At 37.5% G+C, this 8,629-nt stretch overlaps 1 pseudogene; it reads right to left on the minus strand.

Annotated features, from left to right (window-relative positions):
* Positions 1 to 1,142: 1,142 nt before the first annotated feature.
* Positions 1,143 to 4,412, minus strand: LOC114505583 (annotated as a pseudogene).
* Positions 4,413 to 8,629: the final 4,217 nt, after the last annotated feature.

Raw genomic sequence — 8,629 nt, forward strand, 5'->3', positions numbered from 1 at the left:
TCAAACCTTCTGCCCTCTCCTTTCCTAATTTTTCCCACTTATCCCTTGAATACAATATTTTTGGCATTTTCACTCTATATGTGCTCTATACACATTTGGGGTGTGCTCTATGTGTATTATAAACACTCTTGAATGTCTTTTAGCTCTGTTTTCCTCTACTTTTGTAAATTTAAATGAAATTCTCTTTCTTGTGGTTAGCTTTCATGTATGTTCCCATTACCTCTCTGTTTTCTGCCTTTTTCCTCCTGGGCTTTGTGCAGATTTCCTTTGGCTAAGTAATTTTTGTATATCCATTATATTGCTGTCACATGTTCCTACATGAGAACACAATGCTAGAGTAAGGTAGATATTCATGGAACAGACTGTAGGTGGTTGCTAACTCTAGGGTATTATGTTTGATTACTATCCTTTCAGTCAACTCTTACCATCATGGTCAGTGTAAATCACACCTAAGACTAGACTAAAACCCTAAAAGGAGAATAAAAGTTTTCTATGGGACATGGAAAAAGGTCCAGTTTGCATACTGTAGTTGAGATTGCCATGCCTTGTCTTCTTCCCAAATACACTGCTAGATTACATTTCTAAGTTTCCTTTACCATAGGAGGCTTATGTGGCCATGATATTGAGGTTAGGCCAGTGGAATAAGGGCTGAAGTAAAGTGATCATCTTCCAAGCTTGACCTATGAGAACTTCTAAAATGATTCTCCATGCTATCTCTTCCCTTGCTTTCCAAGGTGCAGAGAATATCCTGCAGTAAATACCAAGATTTTGGAGTTAATAAAGCCACAAGATGGAATGACTTTAAGTGTCTGAAGACCATGTGGAAGGCAATATTATATTATACCTAGGAACATACTCATTGCACTTTATGTGAACAAAAAAAATCACCTGACTAAGCCATTGAGATTTTGGGGTCTGTTTGTTACAGCTGATGATGTTATTACTCCAACGAATACACACTCCCTATGTGTTTTTTCTCTCTATAGATTTGGTCATTCCTCCTCATTCTCCTGGAGTTCCTCTTCTCAATGTATGAAATTTGACAGCTACTTTGATGACCTATTTTCTATTTTTTTTCTAGCATGAAATATTTTCTGACTATTTCAGCCTGAAGCAATCTCTCCTTCAAAATGTTTTTTTTTTTTATGGGAAAGAGACAAATGGTTTATTTGGTAACAAGGAGTAAAACAAAGAATTCTTAATTCTCTTCCTCTTTTCTGGTGACTGAACTGTGGTAGTCAAATGGATAGCAACGTATAACAATTCCCTTACAGTCCTTGACCTTTTCCAGAAATGCAAAGATGCCTGAGCTACACTACTTGCAGTTATTATTTTGTAGACAGAAGTGCCAGCAGTTGTGATTTCCAGTGTATCAGAAGTTGCTACATTTTCCATCTTGTCTTTGGGTTTCATGGCAGGAAACAAGTATTTCCTTGATAGTATTGCAATCTGTGAGAAACATGGTGACTCAGTTGATGTCTGTGCCCCAGGCAGCGTGGGGAGCAGTCCATAGTCCAGTGCTGTGCAATTTTCATCTATGAATGTGGCCTCATCATTGCCAGTGGCCTTGGCCTGTTCTTCAAAAATCTGCCGCTGCATGGTATCTTTTAGCCCAGTGTAGGCATTACATATTTCCTTCTTCATGACAAAACAGTCAAAGCACTCAGTCAGACTGTCTTCAGAGCAGTGCCTTTTGCCAAAGGGCTCATTATTTGTTGGTGATCACAGACACATTTGTTGCATGTAGGATAGATGCATGTCACTTCCAGGAACTAACCAACAAGCTTATGAAGGAGCCTGGCTATGGTCTGTGGTGGAAGGCATTCAACATATTCTGCCACACAGGTAACAAGAACTTTACAACTTTCTTTAGTTTTGAGGAGGTTAGCTTCTGGAAGCTTCATACCCAGGGCTTTCTCAAGCTCTTCTACCATGCTGATTCTCTGGAAGGGTGGGATGAAGTCAATTTTGTAGGCTTGGCCCTCCAGGCCACCTGGATTGTAAGTAACCTTGTAACAGCCTGTAATGTGATTTACCATCCCTGAAATCATCTTCTCCATGATTTCCATGAGCTTGTGATAGTATGTGTAGGCCATGTAGAACTCATAGGTGGTAAACTCAGAATTGTGAGTCTTGTCAATTCCTTCATTCCAAAACTGGCATCCAGTTTTAAAAACCTGTTCAATGCCATTAACCACCAGCATCTTATGGTAGCATTCTGGAGCAATTCTCATATACAAATTCATGTCCAGCTCATTGTGACAGGTGATAAAAGACTTGAGCACAGCTCTTCTTGGGAGGATGTTCATGGGAGTTTCAGTCTCTAGGAATCCCAATTCATCCAAGACACTTCTTATATATTTGATGATATTAGAGCAGATGATCAATTTTTGCCTCGCAAAGTCATTTGGGATCAAGTCCAAGTATCTGTGACATATTGTGTTTCCTTGTCTTTGAGGCCAAAGTGAAAATTATGTAACATATAGAAACAAGGAGATAGCAGTGTGATCTCATAGGGAATTATGCTCAGGTTACCCTTCTTGGTTTTCCCAGGATTCCCCAGAACCCCAGTTATGTCTCCCCAATGTAGTTTGTTAATGATATGAGTAAGTTCTTTCTGATTTATAATTCCTGTATTTGGCCATGACTTACAACCTGAACCCCTCTCCTCAAAGTTCACTAAAGATGAGCTTTTCCCCCAGAAGCTCTTTAGGCATGGATCCTACCTGCCACCTTTGAGGTAATTTCATTCAGATGGTCCCCAGGCTGCAAGTGACTATTCATGAATTAAGTGAGTCAGTGAGACATCTACATGGAACTTGCGTGGGTAAGGGTCTTCCCCATTGACCTTTGCTTGGTGGACTGCTTGGCTGAAGATCTTGTAGTGCTGGTTTGGGTCCATGCTCTCCTCCCTGGCATCCACATTGTTGTCAGTGGTGTGGTTGTTGGCAGCACCACTGGCCTGGCTTAGTTGATTCTCATTGAGCTCCTTTTGCTTGACCTTCTTCTCTTCTATTTCTTCTCAGCTTTCAGGCATCTCTTTAACTTATTTTTGCTCAGTTCAGATCACCACCACCCACATTCACCTCAAGCCCCTACCACCACAGCCATTTCTCTGAAGGGTCTGACCTGAAAGGTCTCCCTCCAAATTTCTAATGTGACTATTAGCTTTATGGTCTACTTGGTGAATAATGAAAAGATCACAAGATCTTAATACCTGTATTACTTTGGATAAGTTACTTAACCTGCCTGAGGTCACTTTTCCTTTCAGGCTTGATAACAGTCCATACCTTATAAAATTTTCATGAGGTTTACATGAAGTGATAAGTGCCGAGACCTTTAGAACAGTATGTTGTAAGCACTATATTTTTAGGGTCGGTCTCTTACCAGTTTAGTTTAATTCTATACACTGTATTCCTAATTATGTGAAACATTGGGCTAGGGCAGTGGATATTACATTAAGGGGTACACTGTAACATTTATTAATACATTAATGCAGCTTGTCTTCAATATCATTTATTGAACATCTACTGTGTGCAAAAGATTAGGCATTGTATTATTGAGCATATGAATATGCCCCCAAGAAGGTCAATTACTTTTCATGTCCCCCTAAATCAGCAGATCAAATCAATTAATATTATTTGAAGAATTATTAGGAATATTTTTATTTCTTCTCCAAAGCTGAATCCCTGTAGGTTTCAGGGCCATAATAAAGACCCTTACCTCACAGAGCTACTGCATGGGTCAAATGGTAGAATATGCAGAAGTACTCCGAAAATTTAAAAATGTGAAGCAAATGTTTATGATGTCAAATTTCAAATCGTTAAAGTTCTTAAATGAAGTTTTCAACTTTGTAAGATTTTGTCTTCTTTATAAATTGAATATAAGCTTGTTGTAGGTTAGGCATGCATTATTTCATCTTTGTAAGTCTCTGGTATCTATCTCAGTGCTCAATAAAGAACAAGCACTTGAAAAATTTTATAGTCTAAATCTTTACACTATGAAAACCTTTGACTCTTTCCCTTTCTGGTGATTTTATACAAAGTAGTACCCATATAATAGGTGGGGGATTTGGCTACATTGGTTTCAAGTGGAGAAACCTGTTTAAGGTATGTTGTTGCTAAGTGGAAAATATACTTTTAAAACATATTCTTAATTCTCTGAGCAAAACTATTTTGAGTTTTAAGCACTAATATTCAGTGAAGAATCTGACAGGCAAGGAATGATTATTGAGCTCTTGGTCTGCTCTGTGCATCTCTACACAGTGTTGAATAAGCTGTTAATCCTTCCATCTTTATAGGATATTTTAGGGATGCCCATGGTGAGGTCATGCATATCCATTTTTGTAGTGTTCTCCCACTCTACCCACTCACCATGTGTTCTGGTGCTGTGATATTTTTGTCCACTCTCATAGTACTCTCTTTTTCTTACCTTCTTTCGTCTCCTAAACCCAGGAAAAAAAGAAAGTTTGGTTCTTCAATTTTTTTCCCCAAATTGAAATGTGACTGAGATTAGGAAGGAGGGTAGTGCTATTTTTCTTCCCCACTTCAGGGTGATGTTAAAATGATTCAGAGTAAACAGTTTGATATTATATAAAAAACAGTTCTTCAATGGAAAAAATTATATCAATGATAAGAAACAATGTTAGTTTATCTGGAAGAGATTTTCTTATATTTTCAAATTTCTCTAAATTTTTTCTGCTATTACTGCCTTTCATGCAATTTGAGGTCTGAAGAAGAATTTTCTGAAGGAAAAAATTATCAAGTCATGCTCTTTACAATGATCCTAGGTGTGATTTAAATTAAGATGTATTTGTATTGAACTGAAAGAAAATATTTGTTGTCAGTCCAGCACCATGGACAGAGAAATGACTTTTCATTTCTCTCCTCACCTTGTGGGTTAGCTTGCAGTAACACATTTACTTGTAAAAAACCAGTTTGTTAAGTTCTCAGTTCACCTTGCTCTTATATTAAATAATTTTATGTCAAGTCTTACCCCACAACTTCTGCCTCTTTGCATTTACTATTTCAGAATATTCTAAGTATAATTTATTTCTTCAGCTATAGGTAGTTTGAGATGAATTAGATTCCCATTTCATGAAACAACTACTTTTCAAACTCTATTCTCTAATTTTTTAAAAAATAGTTTGAAATTATTATAGATTCACAGGAAGTTGCAAAATTGCCACAGAGATGTCCTGCATATTCTTTACTCAGTTTCCAATGTAGGGTTGTCAAATTAAAAACAAAACAGTAACCAGAGGGGAGGTGGGAGAGGATAATGGGGGAAAAGGGAGAAAGGTTTTCAGGAACAACTATAAAGGACACATAGACAAAGCCAAGGGAGTGGAATCAGGGGAGGGAGGTGGGGATTGCTGGGTGGGGGTGGAGTGGAGCAGGGAAAAGGCAGACAACTGTACTTGAACAACAATTAAAAAAAAAAACAACAGAAAGCCCAGTTATACTGAAAATTCAGAGAAAAATGAATACTTTTTAAGTATAAATATTTTTAGTATAGATTTGTCATATCTAATATATGGGGCATATTTATACTAAAAAGTTAGTTGTTTATCTGAAATTCAAATTTAACTGGGCTTTAAAAAATAGGCTATACCTTCCTTGGAATGTAGATTCAAATATTGTGCTTTATGCTTAATTTTTAAAAAGATTTTATTTATTTCTTTTTAGACAGAGGGGAAAGGAGGGAGAAAGAGAGGGAGAGAAACATCAATATGTGGTTGCCTCTCACACACCCTCTACTGGGGACCTGGCCCACAACCCAGACATGTGCCCTGACTGGGAACTGAACTGGCAACCCCTTGGTTCATAGGCTGGCACTCAGTCCACTGAGCCACACAAGCTAGTGCCAAATTATTGTGTTTTAAAATTACTTGGAATACTCATAGTTGTTCTTTGTCTATGTTATAACACCAACTGGATACATAGTTATGTTCATTTCTTTCATCTTACTTTTGAAAATTTTAGGAGTTGCTTTTAAATTTAATTTTCTTTTATAGAAATTTACATGTTTCTAAAGTCATTTACATGAATAAAATTTTAATGCATTTGTTCTCTAAACTAATTGAAATTAGTTTTCTCATTTTCATGTTTTTAGAAACAGATGCACTATCATTTTTCTAGGTATCACATTTTATAAAACATGTTTATGAAACAGAATGATTACACAAAGAGAGCCTGTTTAACATTATATTTTATTTTATTTTTAGTTTTCCCATACAGTTAATAGTATTTTGGTATTCTTTTTCTTTCTGTATACTCTTCTTTGCTTGGCTGGTTATACTGTCATTTGATAGGTTCCCCCCGGTATCTCAGTCACAATGTGTTGATAATTTACTATCCTTCATCTGTGTCCCATTAATACACCTCTCAACGTCCTATGCTCTTTATTCTTGTTATCTAGATCTCACCAATTCTGCCACAAGACTGTCACTTTACTATTACTGGTAATAAGACCTAGTTCATACAATTGTAAATACTACTCAATACCCCTACCTGATCTCAGCCCACTTTGCAATTTCCTGAACTATACTATTGTGGGAGGTGTCTCTATTCTTTTACACACTACTCCTATTTACTTATCTTTATTCCAGCCCTACCTTAGAATCTGACCTCCCACAGCCTCACAGCTTTCTAGATCCAACTAACAATCCTTTCTTCCCCAATAAGAGTCTTACCTTCTTTCCATCCTTTCTAAAATGTGGATAGGGGGTGGAGGATCATGGTTAACATTATAAGGAGCCAAAGGATAACCCATCTCTTCTCCACTAGCTGCTACTGTAAATATCATAGTATACTGTCTTGCTGTCTTAAACCATTTTGTCTTACTCGTCCAACTGATCACAAAAAAGAGTAGGGGGAAGTTGTGAACACCAAGATACACGAAGGACACTGCACCACTGAAGCTCACAAGTATTCTACCACAGAAGTTCACACCATAATTACAGGGAACCAGAACAGATCAATTTAAGAAACAGAGGCTAACAAGAAGAAACCCACGAACAATGAGAACACAAAGAAACAACCCCCAACTGAAGGGAGACGAGGAAGCCTCAGGAAAAATGCTAAATGAAATAGAGGCAACTCAACTATCAGATAGTGAGTTCAAAACAATGATTATCAGGAAGTTCAATGAACTCACAATGAGCTACCAGAAACTAGAGGGAAACTACAACGATCTCACTGCAAACTATATCAACATGAAAAATGAAATAGAAACTATCAACAAGGGCCAAGAGGAAATGAAGAATACAATTTCTGAACCGAAGAACACAGAAGAAGGAATGAAAAGCAGGGTTAATGAAGCAGAAGATCGGATTAGCGAGCTAGAGGACAAAGTAGAAAACAACACCCAGAAAGAGCAAGAAAAGGAAAAGAGGCTCAGAAAGAATGAAGAGGGATTAAGAGAAATGCAAGACAATATGAAACATAATAATATCCATATAATAGGGATACCAGAAGGAAAAGAAGAGCAAGGGATTCAAAACTTATTTGAAAAAGTAATGAAGGAAAACTTCCCTAATTTGATGAGAGAAAAAGTCACACAAAGCCAGGAAACACAGAGAGTCCCAATCAAGAGGAACCCAAAGAGGCCCACCTCAAGACACATCATAATTAAAATGGCAAAATTTCAAGACAAAGAGAGAATCTTAAAGGCAGCAAGGGAGAAATGGGAAGTAACATACAAGAGAGCCCCAATAAGGCTAACATCTGACTTCTCAATGGAAACACTCCAAGCCAGAAGAGAATGGCAAGAAATATTCCAAGAAATGAGAACCAGAGGTCTGCAACCAAGGCTACTTTACCCAGCAAGGCTCTCAATCAAGATAGAAGGCCAAATAAGAAGCTTCCCAGATTAAAGAACTCTAAAAGAATCCACCTCCACCGAACCAGCTCTGCAAGAGATGCTAAAGGGACTGCTTTAAGGAAAGGAAGGAAAAGAGAGAGAGAGAGAGGAACACATGTACATAAATTCAAGGACTAAGTACCTATCAATAATAACCTTAAACATAAATGGATAAAATGCTCCAATCAAAAGATATAGAATAGCTGAATGGATAAGAAAACATAACCTGCACATATGCTGCCTACAAGAGACCCACCTCAGGATGAAAGACCTGCACAGGCTGAAGGTGAAGAGCTGGAAACAAATTTTCTAAGCAAATGGACAGGAAAAAAAAAGCCGGGGTAACAATACTCATATCAGACAAAACAGACTTCCAAAAAAGGGCCATAAAGAGAGACCGAGAAGGTCACTCCATAATACTCAAGGGAAGAATCCACCAAGAAGACATAAATGTTGTAAATATATATGCACCCAACATAGCAGCACCCAAATACATAAAGAAAATCTTAGAGGACTTCAAGAAAGATATTGACAGCAACACGATTATAGTGGGGAATTTTAACACCCCACTGTCAAAAATGGATAGATCTTCCAAACAAAATATAAAATGTGACACCATTAAAATCCTAGAGGAGAACGTAGGTAGGAAAATCTCAGATATTCCATGCAGGAACTTTTTTACTGGCATGTCCCCTAGAGCAAGGGACATAAAGGAAAGAATAAACAAATGGGACCTCATCAAAATAAAAAGCTTCTGCACAGCTAA

The sequence above is a fragment of the Phyllostomus discolor genome, chromosome X (genome assembly GCF_004126475.2).
Source record: "Phyllostomus discolor isolate MPI-MPIP mPhyDis1 chromosome X, mPhyDis1.pri.v3, whole genome shotgun sequence".
NCBI classification, from domain to species: Eukaryota; Metazoa; Chordata; class Mammalia; order Chiroptera; family Phyllostomidae; genus Phyllostomus; species Phyllostomus discolor.